We start from the raw sequence: 22226 nt of genomic DNA, 5'->3' as shown, positions 1-22226 counted from the left end.
TGGACACCACCACCACACCCCTGCACCCCTGCAGTGTTTGCATGGTACTCAGGGATTCAAGGTACTTACTCTCTCATAGATTGGATTTTTCTAGCCTGCAAGGAGGCTTGGCCCAGTGAGGGGCACCTCCCTGGGTATGTAGGACCCTGAAAATCTATAGAGGAGGTACAACAAATCCTGAGGGAGTTAGGAATGAGAGAGTCCTCCCTGTCTTTGAAGGCACCTTAGTGTTCATTCCTTCAGTGAATGTGGCCCAACCAGGCCTTCAAAGACAGAGAGGTGGAGGCCTCAGGGTTACAGTCCTATTTTGTGTGGGTGCCTCCCATGCCCTAGGTACGGGATGCAGGCCAAGGTCACCTCTAGGTAAAGGCCATAGGAGGCTATCAGAGGCCTCATATTAAGCTCACTGTTCACTGGTCCTCCAGAAATAAACAAAAGATGACTCATGGCTCTGGTGGATACTAGAGCCTAATGTATTCTAAACACGGTAACCCTCAGAAGTTTTCTGGCTGCTTCAGTGACATCGATGGTTACAAAGGGCAGACAGTTATGGTTGGGAAAGTACTTTTGATACTGTAAATTGGGCAGTTCTCCTGTTAAGAAAATGAAGTTTTTATCTCTCCAATACCAGAGGACATATTGGACATTGATGTCCTGTAAGGTCAAACTCTGTGAATCTGTATTGCTGAATTCCACCTTAAGTTTATGGTAATCAAACCAGTGCTGAGGGGGGAACACCAACTGGGAACTGGTAAGTCTGCCACCCCTGTGAAGAGTGGTAAGTGTTAAACAATATAAATTGCCTGGGGGCATAAAGAGATAGGAGAAACTATCCAAGAAGTACAGTAAATTGGTATTGTGTGCCCTGACCATACTACTTTGAACTGCCCAATATGACTGGTAAAAAAAAGCCAGATGACTTCTGGTGGATGATAGTGACCTACCTAGAATTGGACAAGGTAGTGCCCCATGCATGTGGCTGTATCCAACATTGCCACTATCTTAGATACCTTGGCCATGGTCCTGGGAGTGTGCCATGCTGTGCTAGATTAGCAAATATCTTTTTCAGTATACCCCTGGCCACTGTGTCACAAGATCAACTTGCCTTCACCTGGGAGAGGCAACAATGGACCTTTGAAGTGCTTCCCTAAGGCCATCTGCTCAGCTGCACCATGTGTAATAGGTTGGGAGATGGGGACCTGTCCCTGTTCTCCTTCCCTACATCAGTAAAATGGGCTCATTACATCAATGATATAATGTTAACATGTGAAGATATACCTAGGCTGAAGGACACCCTGCAGGCTTTTTTGGAACACCTACAATGGAGTGGATGGGCAGTGAACCCACAGAAAAGTCAGTGCCCAAGCACAGCTGTAAGGTTTTTGGGACTCATCTGGTTGGATAAGACAGGCATTGTCCCAAAAACTGTGATTGGTAAGATGAAGCATATCCAACCCTTCAGAATATGAAAGAGACACAAGTCTTTGTAGGGATTAGGGGGGCTTTGGGGGACTTTGATTCCCCACCAGGCACAGTGCCTCTGTCCACTATACTACCTGGTAAAGAAAAGGCACATGTGGGAGTGGAGATCATAGCAGCAAGCCACTTTTAAGAAGGCAAAAATATTAGTGAAGTTTAAAGTTCTGGGTATCTCCCAAGCAGAGTTACCCTTTGAGTTAGATGTGTCTGTGACTCCAGAAGTTATGAGTTGGGCACTGGAGTTGAGACTACAGGAGAGCATGCCCTAGGATTTTGGTCCCAGCTCTGGAAGAGGGCAGAAATCTGATAACCTCCATTGAGCAACAGCTCCTAGCTATTGATGTCCAGTGTACAGATGGGTCTAGTCTGGGCAATCTGACCACATGGACTGTAGTCACTATTTATCCCAACACTGATGCATCTGGATGGAAACAGTAATAAACTGCAGCAGCCAGTGGACTGAACTCAAAACAGTTTGGTGATGACTCATGAGCCCTGGTCATTAATCTATTGCATTGACCGTGGGGCTGTTCTAAAGGGATTAACCCTATGGCTTTAACAATGGGAAATTAAGTGGTGGATAAACATGAATAAGCCCTTGTAGGATCAGGATGTCGTGGGGGGGGGCATTTGGGTTCACCTGTAAGAGCCTGGGACAGTCCTCACTGTCTTCCACATCCTGGCTCATAGGTGCTGACACCTCCCGCCAATCAGAACACTGATGCCCTAGCTTGGGTACAAGTCCTAGTAGTTGACCCTTCAGTAGATATAGATTGAATGCATAGGAAGAGTGGCCACCACAGTGCCCAGGGGGATGGCATACTGCCAAGGATATCAAATTGCCCTTGAAATACAGTGACTTGGTTAATGCAATAACAAAATGTCCTATGTGTGTTCTAAACAACATCCAAGGCAACTACCAAAGGAGTCTGGGGCCATCCACCGGAGTTCCCAACCATTGAAGGATTGGTAAATTGATTACATTGGCTCCTTCCCTGCAAATGAGGGTTTTAAATATCTCTTGGTTTGTGTGGATGCCTCATCTGGTTTAATCCAAGCTTCCCCCTGTCACAAGTGCCAAAGGAGTCTGGGGCTATCCACTGGAGTCCCCATCTAGTAAGGGATTGGCAAATTGATTATATTGGCTCCCTCCCCCTGAGTGAGGGTTCTAAATATACCTTTTTTGTTGTGGACACTGTGTTTAGCCTAACTGAAACTTTCCCCTGTTGCCATATGAACCAGGCTGCCACCATTAGGAAATTGGAGAAGCTGAGCACCATGTGTGGATACATTCATTGAATAGACAGTGATCAGGGGTCACATTTCAAAGGTCATCATGTGCAAGACTGGGCAAAAGAACATGACATTGAATGGAAGTTCATCTTCCTTATAACCCACCAGTAGCAGGGTTGATAGGAAGGAAGAATGGACTATTAAAACAGCAGATTAAATTATTAACAGGTAAAACCACCTTGTCTGGGTAGACAAAAATATTGCCCCAGCCTTTAATACATTTGAATGCTCAGGCATTGAACCTGTTGCAATATATGCCAGACTGGGGACTCTTGCTGATACAACCAGTGCTCTAAAGGAATGGGAATCCTAGGAGACAGCCATTGTTCTATCACTGTGTATCAATGTGCTGTGCTGCTGTGAACACCATTCCACATCATGCTCGGGAAAGGAGTCATTTTTTGGAATGGGACAACTTCTTGGGAAGGGTGACTTACTTTGCACCCCTGGGTGAAAGGGAACTACAAAATCTCACTGGAATGCTGTTGTCCTGCTGCAAGCTGGACCTGTTGAAATGTACTATACCTGGAATGGAACAGGTACCACCAAGAGAGGGTAGAAGAAGGGGAAGGAGGGGTTCTGGTCTGGCATATCCTGCTCCCAGTCCATCTCCTCATCCTAACAGTGCTGCCTCCCCTAGCCAACATGTATGGGTATGCACAACCAGGTCCTCCCTTTCCTCAAGGCCAGGTTGGCACGTTCTGTTTTCCATTGGTGGGCCCATTTGGCTGCCATCTTATCCCCTCCATTGGTCTGGAGGATGTTATAATATACACAGAAGCCCTTACTGAATTCACCCAGCAAGCTTTGAATGATAGCAACAAAGCCTGTCCTTACTGAACTCTGAAATGCCTCTAGAAAATAAAGCTGTCCTCCTAAACAGGATTATTACTGCCTCCCATGAGGCGCCTGTACCATTATCTAAACAAAATGTATGTTCCCACCTGATGAGTCTGATAATGTATCATCTTTATTAAATCACATGAGGACACAGGTGAATGGCCTGAGTGATCTACCTCCTAGCCAAGGAGACTTAAATCAGTGGTTTGGATCATGGGGCTCTTGATGGAAAAAGTTGTCACTGATTTTTGGAATCATTGTCTTAATCTGTATTTTTTCATGCATGTACCCATACTGTTGCTGTGACATCTGTCTCTGGTGCCAGGGTGGAGGATAAACCTCCAGGCTAGTGGAACCCCTTGCTGACCACTCAGGGCACTTGGTAGAAGAGGGATGTTTGTGAGATTGTAGGAACAGGACAAGAGGGGTAGAGGATGTGACAGCTGGTTGAACTTTGAGCTGGACCCCAGCAATCAGAAGCTCCTCACTCCCTCCCCTATCCTTGGAATGTGAGTTTTACTTGCATTCCTTGCTTCCAGAGGCTGCTTCAAGGACATGGCCTTGAGATAGTGATGTGGTGTTGAGACCATCTGGATGGTGCATGTGACTGAACCCAGTTAAGGCCTCTGTATAAATTTTTAAGATTCTGGTGAGCAGGTGCAGAGATCTCATCTCACCACCACCCAAGTACTCTTGCTTATTAAACCGGCCACCTACCAGTCTAGAGTGGCTGGCTTCTCTTTTTCTCTCACTACTCTTTGCATATGGGGGCTAGTTTCAGCTCATACCTGGAAGCTCCTGTGGTTGCAAATTAACAGCTGGGTGTGAGATGATGGTATTGGTGGATTAGTTTTTTCAGTTGTGGTAGTAGTATGATGATTTTTTGGGGGAAGTGTTTATCAAAGAGAAACATACTAAAATATTTCAGAGGAAATTGAAATAATATCTATAATCATTTATTTTTCAATTCTTAAAAAACATTTTTGTAGCAAATAGGGCAAAATAAGACTCACTTCTAGGTGATAGTCAGAAAATGGTTGTGGTAGTAGCATAGTTTATCAGTTTATTTTGCTCTACACCTAAAAACAGAACAACTAGATAGCAAAACCAAATATTGCCATCATCAACATTTAAATAAAATGTGATGATAAACTTCTCATAGACCTTATAAAATACATGTGGATGGAAACAAACCACCAATAGCCACGGGACCTGTTGACATCTTTGTGACAGAAAAAAGAGGAAGTAATTGCTCAGCATCTGATGGACCTAAAACAAGAGAAATACAAAATTGCTGGCAAATATTCAGTGGAAAACATAGCAGGTCAACTGAAGAACAACAGCTGAAAGTGGTAGTGGTTTTGCCCTCTCCAGTTCTGGGTATAACTGCCCAAGGTAAAGACTGCTGGTGCAGCTTAAACCTGAAGACTATAGTGTGCTTAGCATTCCAAAGACAAAAAGCCTTAACTGCAGTACTGCCAATTTCTCCCACCATGGCTATTTTCAGCTTCTCAGTGGAGTATCACTGAAATCAGACTTGAGAAAAAATGAAAAACCCTAAAATATAATATTTCCACCATATCAACACAATAGGCATGAATAATCTCATGAACATAATAAAAGATGTAATAAAATAAAAACCTAAACTTTTATATGCCTTGGTAATACAGCTTCAAAATACATAAGCCAAGAAATGATAAAACTAAAAAAGACTAATAGAAAAATCTACTTTATAGTTAGATTTCAACAACTAGGCAGAAAAACATGTAGAAAATTGGTGAGCAAATAGAAAATGTGAACATAAGCTAACTGAAATTTATAGAACTATTAACCAGCATGAGCTGACTGAAATTATGGAGCATTCTACCCAAAACAGCAGAATATAATTATTTTCAAGTGCTCACAGAACAACCAATATATACCATATTTGGGGGCCCAAAAAGGTCAAAGTAAACTTAAATGTGTTCAGATAATACAAAGGATGTTTTAAGAACACAATGGAAATTTAAAAAGAGAAAGATATCAGGAAAACACTCAAATATTTGAAAACTAAATAACACAGTTCTACATAACCCATGTGTCAAAGGAGAAAATGAAAAAGCAAATGACTGAAAAGTGCTTTGAACTGAATTAAAATAAAACTACGTTCTATCAACATTTATGGGATGCATCCAAAACAGTTCTTAAAAGGAAATTATGGTTCTAAATACTTATAGTAGAAAATAAGTTTGATCTCAAAACAAAAACATAAACTTCCATATTAGAAAATAGAAGAGGAATAGCAAATTAAACCCAAATCAGAAGGTAAGCAGAAGAAAAGAAGAAAGGAAAACAAAAAAACTAATGCAGAAAATTAATGAAACCAAAAACTGGTTATAATTCAGGAAGAGAAATCAAAGTTCAAACTCATCAAATTGTATGCATTAAATATGTGCAGATCTTTGTATACCAATTATATGTCAATAAAGCAGCTTAAAAAGAAGGCAAGCCACTAGGCAGAGGGATCAAGAAAAAAAAAGAAAGAAAACACAAACTGCCATTATCAGGAATGGAAAAGGGATATAGTTATAAATTCTACAAACATTAAAGTCACAAGAAGGGAATAATATAACAATTTCATTGCAATAAATCTGATAACTTAGAAGAAATAAATAACTTGAAAGAAACTATTAAAGCTCACTTAAGAAAAAATAGGCTAACTTGGGTGGTCTTTGTTTATTGAAAAGGTGTATTTATAGTTGTAAACCTTCCCACATAGAAAATTCCAAGTCCAAGTGGCTTCACTTCTGAATTCTACTAAACATTTGAGGATGAAATTATATCAAGTCTATGCAAAATTTCCAGAAAATTGAAGATATATGAACACTTTCCAATTCATTCAATAAGGAAAGTTTTACTCTGAAATCAAAGGCAAAGATAATACAAAAAAACTACAGAGAATGTCTTTCATGAACATAAATGCAAAATTTCTACAAGAACATTTAGTAAATGAAAACCCAAAAGAAAAATATATCATGTCCAATAGTTTATCCTGATAATACAAAGTTGGTATAACATTTCAACATGAATTAATATAGTGCACCTTATTAGGCAAATTACAAAAGTAAAACAAACTGAAAAAGAATAGAGTATTATCACAGTAGATGCAGAAAAAGCATTTGAGAGTCCAGCTTCCATTCATGAGAAAAACTTTCTACTAATATCAGGAACAAGGCAAGGATATGTTGTCACCAGTTCTATTTAATATTGTGCTTGGAGGTTCTAACTAATGCAACAAAGTAAAAATAAAAAAGTCATCCAACAAGAGAACCAAGATGGCGGCGTGAGTAGAACAGCGGAAATCTCCTCCCAAAACCTTATATATTTTTGAAAATACAACAAATACAACTAATCCTAAAAGAAAGACCAGAAGACACAGGACAACAGCCAGACTACATCCACACCTGTGAGAACCCAGCGCCTCATGAAGGGGGTAAGATACAAGCCCCGGCCCAGTGGGACCCGAGCGCCCCTCACACCAGCTCCCAGCAGGAGGAGAGGAGTCAGAGCAGGGAGGGAGAGGGAGCCCAGGACTGCTAATCACCCAGTCCTAGCCATCCGCAACAGAGCACAGACATAGTGCATGTGTGGGGTGCTGAAAACTAGGGAAACAGGACAGTAAGACCTATGAGCAGGTCCATGCAGCTGGCATACCTGGGACAAAGAAAAGCGAGTGTTTTTTGGAAGTCTTAAAGGGACAGGGACCCCACAGCTGGATGGAAGCATCCTGGGACACTTAGCCCAGCAGCTGCGAATCTGGGGGAACTCTGGGCATCCAAACTCCCACAGCGCAGCTCAGAGGCCCCTCCCAGAGATAAACAGCCTCCCGGCCGTTTCCCCTCTGGTGCGGCTCCGCCATATTGGAGAAGCACCCTGAGGCAGGCCACGCCCACACCAACTGCTGAGCTAAATAAACTCCACAGTGGCTGGGCAAGATCAGAAGCCCTGTCTGCAAGCAGCTGCACAGCACAAGCTGCTAGAGGCCGCTGTTCTCCCAGGAGAGGAAGGTCATAAATTGGCAAGAAGGGACTTTCTCTTACCCAACACATGCGCCAGCTCCCCACAAATATATCTATCACCATGAAAAGGCAGAAGAAATTGATATAGACAAAGATCATAGAGGCAAACCCTGAGAAGGAGATAGACCTAACTAGTCTTCCTGAAAAAGAATTAAAAATAAAGCTCATAACCATGCTGATGGAGCTGCAGAGAAATATGCAAGAGCTAAGGGATGAAGTCCGGAGGGAGATTGCAGATGTCTGGAGGGAGAATACAGAAATGAAAAAATCTCTGAAAGGATTTATAAACAGAATGGATAAGATGCAAGAGACCATTGATGGAATAGAAATCAGAGAACAGGAATGCATAGAAGCTGACACAGAGATAAAATGATCTCTAGGAATGAAACAATATTAAGAGAACTGTGTGAACAATCTAAAAGGAACAATATCTGCATTATAGGGGTACCAGAATAAGAAGAGAGAGAGAAAGGGATAGAAAGAGTATTTGAAGAAATAATTGCTGAAAACTTCCCCAAACTGGGAGGAAATAATCGATCAGACCATGGAAGTGTACAGAACTCCCAACAGAAAGGACCCAACGAGGACAACACCAAGACACATAATAATTAAAATGGCAAAGATCAAGAACAGAGTTTTAAAGGCAGCTAAAGAGAGGGAAAAGGTCACCTACAAAGGAAAACCCATCAGACTATCATTAGACTTCTCAACAGAAACCTTACAGGCCAGAAGAGAATTGCATGATATATTAAATGCAATGAAACAGAAGGGCCTTGAATCAAGAATACTGTGTCCAGCATGACTATCATTTAAATATGAAGGAGGAATTAAACAATTCCCAGACAAGCAAAAGTTGAGGGAATTTGCCTCCCACAAACCACCTCTACAGGGTATTTTAGAGGGACTGCTCTAGATGGGAGCACTTCTAAGACCAAATAGATGTCACCAGAGAAAATAAAATCATAGCAAAGAAAGCAGACCAACCAAATACTAACTAAAGGCAAAAAATAAAATCAACTACCCACAAAAGCAGTTAAAGGAAGCACAAAAGAGCACAGAATAAAACAACCAACATATAAAGAATGGAGGAGGAGGAATAAGAAGGGAGAAAAATAAAGAATGACCAGACAGTGTTTAAAATAGCTCATAAGTGAGTTAAGTTAGACTTAAGTAAGATACTAAAGAAGCTAACCTTGAACCTTTGGCAACCACGAATCTAAAGCCTGCAATGACAATACGTACATATCTTTCAATAATCACCCGAAATGTAAATGGACTGAATGCACCAATCAAAAGACACAGAATAATAGAATGGATAAAAAAGAAAGACCCAACTCTATGCTGCTTACAAGAGACTCACCTCAAACCCAAAGACTATAGGAACAAAGAAAGACTGAAGAAACAAAACAGCAGCAGAATCATAGAACCTAAGAATGGACTAACAGTTACCAAAGGGAAAGGGACTGGAGAGAAAGGGAGGGAAGGAAGGGATAAGGGTGGGGAAAAAGAAAGGGGACATCATGATTAGCATGTATAATGTGGGAGTTGGGCACAGGGAGGGCTGTGCAACACAAAGAAGACAAGTAGTGATTCTACAGCATCTTACTATGCTGATGGACAGTGACTGTAATGGGGTTTGTGGGGGGGATTTGGTGTAAACATAATACTCTTTATGTAATTGTAGATTAATGATGCCAAAATAAAAAAGAAATAAATAAATATATAAAAATGGGCAGAGGAGCTGAATAGACAGTTCTCCAAAGAAGAAATTCAGATGGCCAACAGACACATGAAAAGATGCTCCACATCACTTGTCATTAGAGAAATGCAAATTAAAACCACAATGAGATATCATCTCACATCAGTAAGCATGGCCACCATCCAAATGACATACAACAACAAATGTTGGCAAGGTTGTGGAGAAAGGGGAACCCTCCTACACTGTTTCTGGGAATGTAAATTAGTTCAACCATTGTGGAAAGCAGTATGGAGGTTCCTCAAAATGCTTAAAATAGAAATACCATTTGACCCAGGAATTCCACTTCTAGGAATTTACCCTAAGAATGCAGCAGCTCAGTTTGAAAAAGACATATGCACCCGTATGTTCATTGTAGCACTATTTACAATAGCCAAGAAATGGAAGCAACCTAAGTGTCCATCAGTAGATGAATGGATAAAGAAGTTGTGGTATATATACACAATGGAATATTATTCAGCTATATGAAGAAAACAAATCCTACCATTTTCTACAACGTGGATGGAGCTAGAGGGTATTATGCTCAGTGGAATAAGCCAGGAAGAGAAAGACAAGTACCAAATGATTTCACTCATATGTGGAGTATAAGAGCAAAGAAAAACTGAAGGAACAAAACAGCAGCAGAATCACAGAACCCACGAATGGACTAACAGTTACCAAAGGGAAAGGGACTGGGGAGGATGGATGGGAAGGGAGGGATGAGGGTGGGAAAAAGAAAGGGGGCTTTACAAGTAGCATGTATAATGTGGAGGGGGTACACGGTGGGCTCTACAACACAGAGAAGACAAGTAGTGATTTTACAACATGTTACTACACTGATGGACAGTGACTGTGAAGGGGTATGTGGGGGGACTTGGTGAAGGGGGGAGCCTAGTAAACATAATGTTCTTCTTGTAATTGTAGATTAATGATACCAAAAAAAAGCTTAGTATGTCATTATTTTAAAATTCATTATTTATAGTTTCACTGTTAGTGTTTTATCCAGATAAAGCTTCCTGTTCTAATTAACACCCTTCATGCCCAAACTTCTCACTGTTAGTTACCACTATTTTTTCTTGCCCCCCTGTCCAACTTGATACCAGAGGGAATCCCAACCTCCTTACCTTCAACCTGCTTAGTGAAGTCCATTGCTCCTGGAGGCTCCAGTGTGGGCTTAACTGATATTCCTGACATTATCAAAGGTTCTTTTCAAGAGTCCTTTCATGCCTTTCTTTCTCCTCGGCTGATAATTGGACCAAAACCACAGGAGGGGCAGGGCTATCTGCAGCCCGAGCCTGTGCAGTGCACTTCTGGGCAAAAGCAGAAGCCCAGAAAAAAGAACAATGAATCTGTCATCTAGGCAACACAGGATATCTGGCTTGTGAATAAGGGAGAGGAAGAGAATGCATGGCGTAGATGCTTGTGATTTGGGACAACTTAAGCACTCGGTTCTCTGGGCATTTCAGTCACCCAAATGGGTACTCTGTCCCAAACAGAATGGTCCTTTCATCCAAAACTGCCCACCAACTGCCTGCAGGACCTTAGCTGCCATGGACAGTTCATTCTGGTTATCTACTCAGGAGGCAGATCTCTGATGCAGGATCTGAGGATACGATGTCCAAGAGAAAAGCTGCATACCCTGCGAGAGACTGGAACATCACCTGGTGCAGGGCCATGGAGTTGAAGGAATGTGGGGCAAAGGATTCCCAAAGGCAGAGGAGATTCCCTCTGGAGGCATCCAGTACTTCCCGTGCTTTATAGTCATGCTAAATCTTTCCCTCACATTGTGTATGGACCTTCCAATTGTGCCCTTCTGAGCACAGATGGTCCAGCCACCAGTCTCTCCAGCAGTCTTCCTCTTCTCCCTGACAACTGTGTCTGGAGATGAAGTGTCAAAGCTGAGGCTAATCCCTCTCCAGCTTGCTCCACAAAGTTTCAGTTTTCAGAGATACATGCATAAACAATTATGGTAGGTCGCTTCTGCAAGGCGGGCAGGGTGGGTGGGGAGGCGGGGGCTCAGGCACAAGGAAAGGGGGCAAGCAACTCCTCCTGTGTCATCACTCAGTCAGAATTTGTTCAACAATTACTGTATGTAAGGCCAGTTCTAAGAGATCTTACCTACCCAGTTTTCCTTATCCAAAATATGTATATAATCTGTTGGTAGGAATGTAAACTGGACCAGCCATTATGGAAAGCAGTGTGGATGGTCCTCAAAAAACTAAAAAATTAGTACCACATGACCCAGCAATTCCACTTCTGGGAATTTACCTGAAGAAAACAAAACCATTGATTTTCACTCACTATGGTGGATACTTGAAACCAATAAAATATTATATATCAAATATACTTCAATTAAAAATAATCTCTAAAAGATGATTTATGTAAATAGACCAGGAAGATAATAAACAGACCTTGTCTTTCTATGGGTTGCATGAATATCTTTTAAAACTATTTTCATTTATAATATTTTTAAGTGTGTTTCCTTTTATCATTTTCTTAATGTTTATTCTAGGTATTGCCATGTGCACACATAACACAGCCGACTAGTATTGGTATTTTACCACTTCAAGCAAAGTAAAGAAACCTTACTTCGCTATGTTGCTTTAACCCTCCCCACTTTTTTTATATGAGTATAATACAAATTAAAGGAAAATGTGCAATATGTAATGATACTCAAAGAGAAGTAGCAGGGTGATACTAGCCTCAAAATAAATTAGGTGTTCACTCCTCTATTTTCTGGAAGGCACTGTTTGTAAAATCTATGTTAATTATTTTCTGAATGGTAAATTCTTCAGTGAAACTATCTGGGCATGAAGATTTCTTTTTTGTAAGTTTTTAAATTACAAATTCAACTTCTTAAATGATTATAGGCCTATTCAGCTTATCTGTTTCATTTGATAGTTTGTGGTTTTTGAAGAATTGGTCAGTTTATTTTAAGTGGTTGAATTTATGAGTATAAAATGATCATGGTATTCCCTTATTATCATTACAATGGTTGCAGGATTTGTGATGGCCCTTGTTTCTTTCAGATATTAGTTGTTTTGTCTTCTCTCTTTGTACCCTTGTCAGTCTGGCTATCAAATTTATTGTTTTGTTGAAGAAACAGTTCTTTTTTGTTTTTCCTATTTTCAGTTTCATTGATTTCTGCTCATATATCATTCCCTGCCTTCTGCTTGCTTTCAGTTTATTTTGCACCTCTTTTTCTATTTTCTTTTTTTTTTAGATGAAATTTAGGTTATGACTTGAGCTCTTTCCTTTATACCTAGTGAAAGCATGTACTGCTTTAAATTTCCTTCTCAGCATTGCTTTAATTGCATCCCCTAAATTTAGATATGTCATGATTTCATGTTCATTCAGTTTTATATATTTTTATTTACTTTGAGATTTTCTCTCTGATTCGTGGAATATTTGGAGATGTGTTGTTCAATTTCCAAGCATTTGGAGATTTTTCTATTATATTTCAGTTACTGATTTCTAGTTTTATTCCATTATGGTTAAAGAACAGATTCATATTATTAAATTTTTTCAAAAATGTACTGAGCTTTGTTTGATGACTTATGATATGATCTATTTTGGTGGAAGTTTCATTGAGAAATCTACTTTATCTAATACTAATATAACCATATCTGCTCTTTTGATTAATGGTTTTATGATACATTTTTTCTTTTTAAGATTTTCAGTCTACCTAATTTGTTACATTTGATATCAGTGTCTTATAAACAACATATAGTTGGGTTGTGTCTTTTTATCTATTCTGACAATCTCTGTCATATTTATTCTACTTGATCATTACAGGTAATATAGTAATTGAATATTAGGGGTTAAGTACTACTTACTATTATTTGTTTTCTGTTTATTCCCTTTGTTTCTAATTTTTCAGTTCTTCTGTCTTATCTTCCAATGGGTTACATGAATATTTTATAAAGCTCTATTTTCATTTATAATATTTTTGGGTATTATGCTTTTTATCATTTTCTTAATGTTTGCTGTAGGTATTGCCATATGCACACATAACTTATCATAGCCTGCTAGTATTGATATTTTACCACTTCAGGTGAAGAATAGTTACTTCACTATGCTGCTTTAACCATCTCCACTTTTTAAATACAGCTGTGCTGTTTGCTGTACATACATTGAGCATCACATTAGATGGAATTATAATTTTTGCTTTAACCATAAAATATGAGTAAAGAAATTCATTAGATGAAAGATAATCTATTATGCTTTGATTTTTACCTATTTTCTATTGTTCCAGTTTTCTTTAGTTATTATTTTCTTTCTGTTTGGAGAGGTTTCATTAGCTATCTTCAAGGCAAGGTCTGGTAAGCAAAAGTTTCTTAGTTTTCCTTTGTCTGAGAATGTCTTTGTTTCCTCATCATTCCTGAAGGGTAGTTTCACAAGATTAACTATTCTTTTCTCTCAACACTTGAAAATGTTGTGCCCCTTCCTTCTGTCCTCCATGGTTTCATATGAGAAATCCACTGCCATTTGAATTATTACTTTAGGTAATGTGTCATTTATCATTGCTATTTTTAATATTTTTGTTTTTATTTTTAAGAAGATTAATTATAATCTCTAAGTGTGAATTTCTTTGAGTTAACCTATTTGGAGTTCACTCAGCTTCATAGATCTGTAGGTTTATGTCTTCTGCCAAATTGAGAATGTTTTCAGTAATCATTTTTTTTAATATTCCTTCAGGCATATTGTTACTCCTCTCCTATAATTACAATTATAAGAATGTTAGACCTTTTGCTATTGTTCCACAGATCCCTGAGACTCTCTTCATTTTCAATCTTAATCTTCAACAAAAAAATGATATGTGCCCAATAATCCTACAGCTTATTTCATTTATAGATAGTAACTTTGTTATTTTGAAAGCCTGGGAGATTGATTACACAAAATTCAAACAATATAAAGAAGTAAAAAAAAAAAAACACAACTATTGCTCCAAAGCCATCCATTTGGAAATAACCAGTAATAACATTTTGTAATTAACATTCCCTTTCCCATACCATTCTCTGCATATATACTTACAGAAGAATTTAGAGAGAGGGAAAGAACATTTTTAAAAAATTACTATCAAAGTATAAATATTATTATTATTTATTTTTTGAGAGGACATCTCTCATATTTATTGATCAAATGGTTGTTAACAACAATAAAATTCTGTATAGGGGGGTCAATGCTCAATGCACAATCATTAATCCATCTCAAGCCTAATTCTCATCAGTCTCCAATCTTCTGAAGTATAACGAACAAGTTCTTACATGGTGAACGAATTCTTACATAGTGAATAAGTTCTTACATGGTGAACAGTACAAGGGCATTCATCACAGAAACTTTCGGTTTTGATCAAGCATTATGAACTATAAACAATCAGGTCAACTATGAATATTCGTTTGATTTTTATACTTGATTTATATGTGGATCCCACATTTCTCCCTTTATTATTATTATTATTTTTATTTTTAATAAACTGCTGAAGTGGTAGGTAGATGCAAGATAAAGGTAGAACACGTAGTTTAGTGTTGTAAGAGAGCAATTGAAGATGATCATGTGAGTGCCTGTAGACTATGTGCTAATCCAAGCAAGACAAGGGCAATAAAACATCCACGGGTGCAGAGGCTTTCTCTCAAAACAGGGGGGGGGAGGTTCTAAGCTTCACCACTGTTCCCCGATTTCTCACCTGATGGCCCCCCTGCGACTGTGCCTGTCTTAGGTTGTTCCGCCCTTGAGGAATCTTACCCGTCTCTGGCTAACCAGTCATCTTCCAGGGCCATACAGGGAGATGTAAAGTTGGTAAGTGAGAGAGAGGTCATATTGTTTGAGAAGGTTAGCTTTTTACTTCTTTGCAGATTTATGCCCGGTGGCTTCTATGCCCAGCACTTGTCTCGAGATATCATTACCGCCTGGAGGAATTATGATGCTCAGTAAATTCGATATGAGGCACGAATTCTATTTAAGGGTTGTAATTAGGAAGGAAGAAGAAAAGCTATAGAGGTAGCATATGGAAGAAAACATGGGAGGACTGATTATTTCTTGGCCATATCTTCTTGTAGATTACCTTAAGCATGTATAGGTTTTAAACTACTAACTACCTTGCACACACATATTAACATAATAGGAATACGGTGACATAAACTAAGCAAATCTATAATTACCAGCCATCTCCAGTGAAGCCAAGAAAACCAGTTAGGTACCCAAGGTATTTGTGAGAATTTGTCTATGATATGATGGATATTGTCCAACTGTACTTGAACAGTCTGAGAGAAATCAGACAAATTAGAGCAACCCATTTCTGGGATCTGTTCACATCCCATATGTTCTTTTAACCATAGATAGTCTATAGTCGTAAGATTTTGGAGCGCTACAACTTGCACCCCTCCTAACTCCTGGTTGAGTTCCAACAGTACAGATCCGGTCAAATTCATTGTCTCACTGTATGCACATGCCAGCCTAGACATCTCCCTCCACATTCCAGTGGCAAGTCCAGGAAACGGTGGGATGGATGCAGCCACAACTGCAGCATCGCCCGGATCCCTGTGGAGGCTTTTTGATAATCATCCCCCGGCACAAGTCCTCCAGAGAGTGCTGATGCCGGAAGCTCCTCTTCATATTGTATCTTAGTTCATTTTCTGCATAGCCAAGCTAGGCCTTGATTTTCTGCATAAAAACAAACAGACCCTTTGCCCACACTTTGACATGCCCTCTATACCACTGTGTAGAACTCATTGGAGGTCAGGACACAGGAACTGCTCTTTTTTTATTTTTATTTTTTATTTTTTTTATTTTTATTTAGAGAAAGGAATATTATCAGAAAAGAGTACCTCCATAGCCGATCATCTGACACACTTTAAGTGATCAAAATTAAGGATATTTAAAGCATGCGTTAATCTTTGATTTACCAATAGTTTTATCCTGTCAAGGAGTAATCCCCTTTTCTTTCTTTCTTTTTTTTCCCTTTTCTTAAATCTTTAATCGACACTTATATGAAGAATACTATGTTTACTATGCTCTCCCCTATACCAAGTCTCCCCTAAAAACCACATTACAGTCACTGTCCATCAGCATAGCAAAATCTTGTAGAATCACTACTTGTCCTCTCTGTGTTGTACAGTCCTCCCTCCACTTTCTCCCTCCCCTCCATGCATGCTAATCTTAATACCCCCTTTCTTTTTACCCCCTATTATCCCCCCCTGCCCACCCATCCTCCCCAGTTCCTTTCCCTTTGGTACCTGTTAGTCCATTTTTGGATTTGTAATTCTGCTGCTGTTTTGTTCCTTCAGATTTTCCTTTGCTTTGATACTCCTCAGATGAGAGAAATCGTTTGGTATTTCTCTTTCTCCGCTTGGCTTATTTCACTGAGCATAATACTCTCCAGCTTCATCCATGTTGCTGCAAATGGTAGGATTTTCCCTCTTCTTATGGCTGAGTAGTATTCCATTGTGTATATGTACCACATCTTCTTTATCCATTCATGTACCGATGGACATTTAGGTTGCTTCCAATTTTTGGCTATTGTAAATAGTGCTGCAATAACATAGGGATGCATCTGTCTTTCTCAAACTTGACTGCTGCGTTCTTAGTGTAAATTCCTAGGAGTGGAATTCCTGGGTCAAATGGTAGGTCTGTTTTGAGCATTTTGATGCACCTCCATACTGCTTTCCACAATGGGTGAACTAATTTACATTCCCACCAGCAGTGTAGGAGGGTTCCCCTTTCTCCACAGCCTCGCCAACATTTGTTGTTGTTTGTCTTTTGGATGGCAGCTATCCTTACTGGTGTGAGGTGATACCTCATTGTAGTTTTAATTTGCAAATCTCTGATAATTAGCGATGTGGAGCATCTTTTCATTTTTCTGTTGGCCATCTGTATTTCTTTTTTAGAGAACTGTCTGTTCAGTTCCTCTGCCCATTTTTTAATTCGGTTATTTGTTTTTTGTTTGTTGAGGCGTGTGAGCTCTTTATATATTCTGGACGTCAAGCCTTTATCGGATCTGTCATTTTCAAATATATTCTCCCATACTGTAGGGTTCCTTTTTGTTCTACTGATGGTGTCTTTTGCTGTACAGAAGCTTTTCAGCTTAATATAGTCCCAATTGCTCATTTTTGCTGTTGTTTTCCTTTCCCGGGGAGATATGTTCAAGAAAAGGTCACTCATGTTTATGTCTAAGAGGTTTTTACCTATGTTTTTTTCCAAGAGTTTAATGGTTTCATGACTTACATTCAGGTCTTTGATGCATTTTGAGTTTACCTTTGTATATGGGGTTAGACAATGGTCCACTTTCATTCGCCTACATGTAGCTGTCCAGTTTTGCCAGCACCATCTGTTGAAGAGACTGTCATTTTGCCATTGTATGTCCATGGCTCCTTGATCAAATATTAATTGACCATATATGTTTGGGTTAATGTCTGGATTCTCTAGTCTGTTCCATTGGTCTGTGGCTCTGTTCTTGTGCCAGTAGCAAATTGTCTTGATTACTATGGCTTTGTAGTAGAGCTTGAAGTTGGGGAGTGTGATCCCCCCTACTTTATTCTTCTTTTTCAGGAGTGCTTTGGCTATTCGGGGTCTTTGGTGTTTCCATATGAATTTTTGAATTATTTGTTCCAGTTCATTGAAGAATGTTGCTGGTAATTTGATAGGCATAGCATCAAATCTGTATATTGCTTTGGGAAGGATGGCCATTTTGACGATATTAATTCTTCCTAGCCATGAGCATGTGATGAGTTTCCATTTGTTAGTGTCCCCTTTAATTTCTCTTAAGAGTGACTTGAAGTTTTTAGGGAATAGGTCTTTCACTTCTTTGGTTAGGTTTATTCCTATTTTATTATTTTTGATGCAATTGTGAATGGAACTGTTTTCCTGATTTCTCTTTCTATTGGTTCATTTTTAGTGTATAGGAAAGCTACAGATTTCTGTGTGTTAATTTTGTATCCTGCAACTTTGCTGTATTCTGATATCAGTTCCAGCAGTTTTGTAGTGGAGTCTTTAGGGTTTTTTTTATGTACAGTATCATATCATCTGCAAATAGTGACGGTTAATTTCTTCTTTACCAATCTGGATTAATTGTATTTCTTTGTTTTGTCTGAATGCCGTGGCTCGGACCTCCAGTAATATGTTAAATAACAGTGGGGAGAGTGGGCATCCCTGTCTTGTTCTCGATCTCAGAGGAAATGCTTTCAGCTTCTCACTGTTCAGTATAATATTGGCTGTGGGTTTATCATATATGGCCTTTATTATGTTGAGGAACTTGCCCTCTATTCCCATTTTGCTGAGAGTTTTTATCATGAATGGATGTTGAATTTTGTCAAATGCTTTTTCAGTATCTATGGAGATGATCATGTGGTTTTTGTCTTTCGTTTTGTTGATGTGGTGGATGATGATGATGGATTTTCGAATGTTGTACCATCCTTGCATCCCTGCAATGAATACCAGTTGGTCATGGTGTATGATCCTTTTGATATACTGTAGAATTCTGTTTGCTGATATTTTACTGAGTATTTTTGCATCTACATTCATCAGGGATATTGGTCTGTAATTTTCTTTTTTGGTGGGGTCTTTGCCTGGTTTTGGTATTAGGGTGATGTTGGCTTCATAGAATGAGTTTGAGAGTATTCCCTCCTCTTCTATTTTGTGGAACACTTTAAGGAGAATGGGTATTATGTCTTCTCTGTGTGTCTGATAAAATTATGAGGTAAATCCATCTAGCCCTGGGGTTTTGTTCTTGGGTAGTTTTTTGATTACCGTTTCAATTTCTTTGCTCGTAATTGGTTTGTTTAACTTTTGTATTTCTTCCTTGGTCAGTCTTGGGAGGTTGTATTTTTCTTGGAAGTGGTCCATTTCTTCTAGGTTTTCCACCTTGTTGGCATATAGGTTTTCATAGTAGTCTTTAATAATTCTTTGTATTTCTGTGGAGTCTGTCGTGATTATTCCGTTCTCATTTCTGATGCTGTTGATTTGTGTTGATTCTCTTTTTTTCTCAATAAGTTTGGCTAGAGGCTTATCTATTTTGTTTATTTTCTCAAAGAACCAGCTCTTGGTTTCATTGATTTTTGCTATTGTTTCATTCTTCTCAATTTTGTTTATTTCTTCTCTGATCTTTATTATGTCCCTCCTTCTGCTGACTTTAGGCCTCATTTGTTCTTCTTTTTCCAGCTTCGATAATTGTGATGTTAGACTATTCATTTGGGATTGTTCTTACTTATTCAAGTGTGCCTGGAGCGCTATATACTTTCCTCTTAAGACTGCTTTCGCTGCATCCCACAGAAGTTGGGGCTTAGTGTTGTTGTTGTCATTTGTTTCTATATATTCCTTGATCTCTATTTTGATTTGTTCATTGATCCATTGATTATTTAGTAGCATGTTGTTAAGCCTCCATGTGTTTGTGAGCCTTTTTGTTTTCTTTGTAGAATTTATTTCTACTTTTATACCTTTGTGGTCTGAAAAATTGGTTGGTAGAATTTCAGTATTTTGGAATTTACTGAGGCTCTTTTTGTGAGCTAGTATGTGGTCTATTCTGGAGAATGGCTTCCAAAAAGCACTCGCCAACAAAAAAAAGGGAAAAACACGCGATTTTCTTTGTCCTCAGGTGCCGGTCTCAGGCACCAGCTCACCAGACTTGCTGCCCTATTTCCCTAGTATTGGGGTCCCTGTCCCTTTAAGGCTTCCAAAATCACTCGCACTTGAGAAGAATGTATATCCTGTTGCTTTTGGATGTAGAGTTCTATAGATGTCTGTTAGGTCCATCTGTTCTACTGTGTTGTTCAGTGCCTGTGTGTCCTTACTTATTTTCTGCCTGGTGGATCTGTCCTTTGGAGTGAGTGGTGTTTTGAAGTCTCCTAAAATGAATGCGTTGCAGTCTATTTCCCTCTTTAGTTCTGTTAGTATTTCTTTCACAAATGCTGGTGCTCCTGTGTTGGGTGCATATATATTTAGAATGGTTATATCCTCTTGTTGGAGTGGGCCCTTTATCATTATGTGGTGTCCTTCTTTATCTCTTGTTACTTTCTTTGTTTTGAAACATATTTTGTCTGATATTAGTACTGCAACCCCTGATTTCTTTTCACTGTTGTTTGCTTGAAATATGTTTTTCCATCCCTTGACTTTTAGTCTGTGCCTGTCTCTGGGCTTGAGGTGAGTTTCTTGTAAGCAGCATATATATGGGTCTTGAATTTTTATCCATTCTATTACTCTGTGTCTTTTGATCAGTGTGTTAAGTCCATTTACATTTAGGGTGACTATTGAGAGATATGTACTTATTGTCATTGCAGGCTTTAGATTCGTGGTTACCAAACGTTCAAGGTTAGCTTCTTTAGTATCTTACTGCCTAACTTAGCTCACTTATTGATCTGTTATATACACTGTCTAGAGATTCTTTTCTTCTATCCCTTCTTATTCCTCCTCCTCCATTCTTCATATGTTGTGTGTTTTGTTCTGTGCTCTTTTTAGGACTGCTCCCATCCAGAGCAGTCCCTGTAAGATTCCCTGTAGAGGTGGTTTGTGGGAAGCAAATTCCCTCAGCTTTTGCTTGTCTGGGAATTGTTTAATCCTGCCATCATATTTAAATGATAGTCGTGCTGGATACAGTATCCTTGGTTAAAGGCCCTTCTGTTTCATTGCATTAAATATATCATGACATTCTTTTCTGGCCTGTAGGGTTTCTGTCGAGAAGTCTGATGTTAGCCTGATGGATTTTCCATTATATGTGACCTTTTTCTCTCTAGCTGCCTTTAAAACTCTTTCCTTGTCCTTGATCCTTGCCATTTTAATTATTATGTGTCTTGGTGTTGTCCTGCTTGGATCCTTTCTGTTGGGGGTTCTGTGTATTTCCGTGGTCTGTTTGATTATTTCTTCCCCCAGTTTGGGGAAGTTTTCAGCAATTATTTCTTCAAAGAGACTTTCTATCACTTTTCCACTTTCTTCTTCTTCTGGAACCCCTATAATACAAATATTATTCCTTTTGGCTTGGTCACATAGTTATCTTAGTGTTGTTTTGTTCCTGGAGATCCTTTATCTCTCTCTATGTCAGCTTCTATACATTCCTGTTCTCTGGTTTCTATTCCTTCAATGGCCTCTTGCATCTTATCCATTCTACTTATAAATCCTTCCAGGGATTGTTTCACTTCTGTGATGTCCTTCCTGACATCTGTGATCTCCCTCCGGACTTCATCCCATTGCTCTTGCATTTTTCTCTGTATCTCATCCCATTGCTCTTGCATTTTTCTCTGCATCTCTGTCAGCATGTTCATGATTTTTATTTTGAATTCTTTTTCAGGAGGACTGGTTAAGTCTGTCTCCTTCTCAGGTGTTGTCTCTGTGATCTTTGTCTGCCTGTAGTTTTGCCTTTTCATGGTGATAGGGATAGTTTGCAGAGCTGGTACGAGTGACAGCTGGGAGAGCTTTCCTTCTTGTTGGTTTGTGGCCTTCCTCACCTGGGAGAATAGCGACCTCTAGTGGCTTATGCTTGGCAGGTGTGCGCAGACAGGGCTTCAGCTACCTGCCCGGTTGGTTTGGAGTTTATCTCAGCTGTTGCTGTGGGTGTGGCCTGGCTGGGGCTGCTCCTCCAAAATGGTGGAGCCCCATTGGAGGGGGAGTGGCCGGGAGGCTATTTATCTCCGTAAGGGATCTCTGTGCTCCCTGTTGTCCAAGGGGTTAGAGTGCCCAGAGATACCCAGATTCCCTGCCTCTGGGCTAAGTGTCCTGTCCTGCCCCTTTAAGACTTCCAAAAAGCACTCTCCAAACCAAAACAACAACAGCAACAACGAAAGAGAGAGAAAAAAAAGGAAAAATGCGCGATTTTCTTTGTCCTCAGGTGCCGGTCT

Source organism: Manis javanica, chromosome X (genome assembly GCF_040802235.1).
Source record: "Manis javanica isolate MJ-LG chromosome X, MJ_LKY, whole genome shotgun sequence".
In the NCBI taxonomy this organism is placed as follows: Eukaryota; Metazoa; Chordata; class Mammalia; order Pholidota; family Manidae; genus Manis; species Manis javanica.
This window is presented reverse-complemented; position numbering follows the sequence as displayed.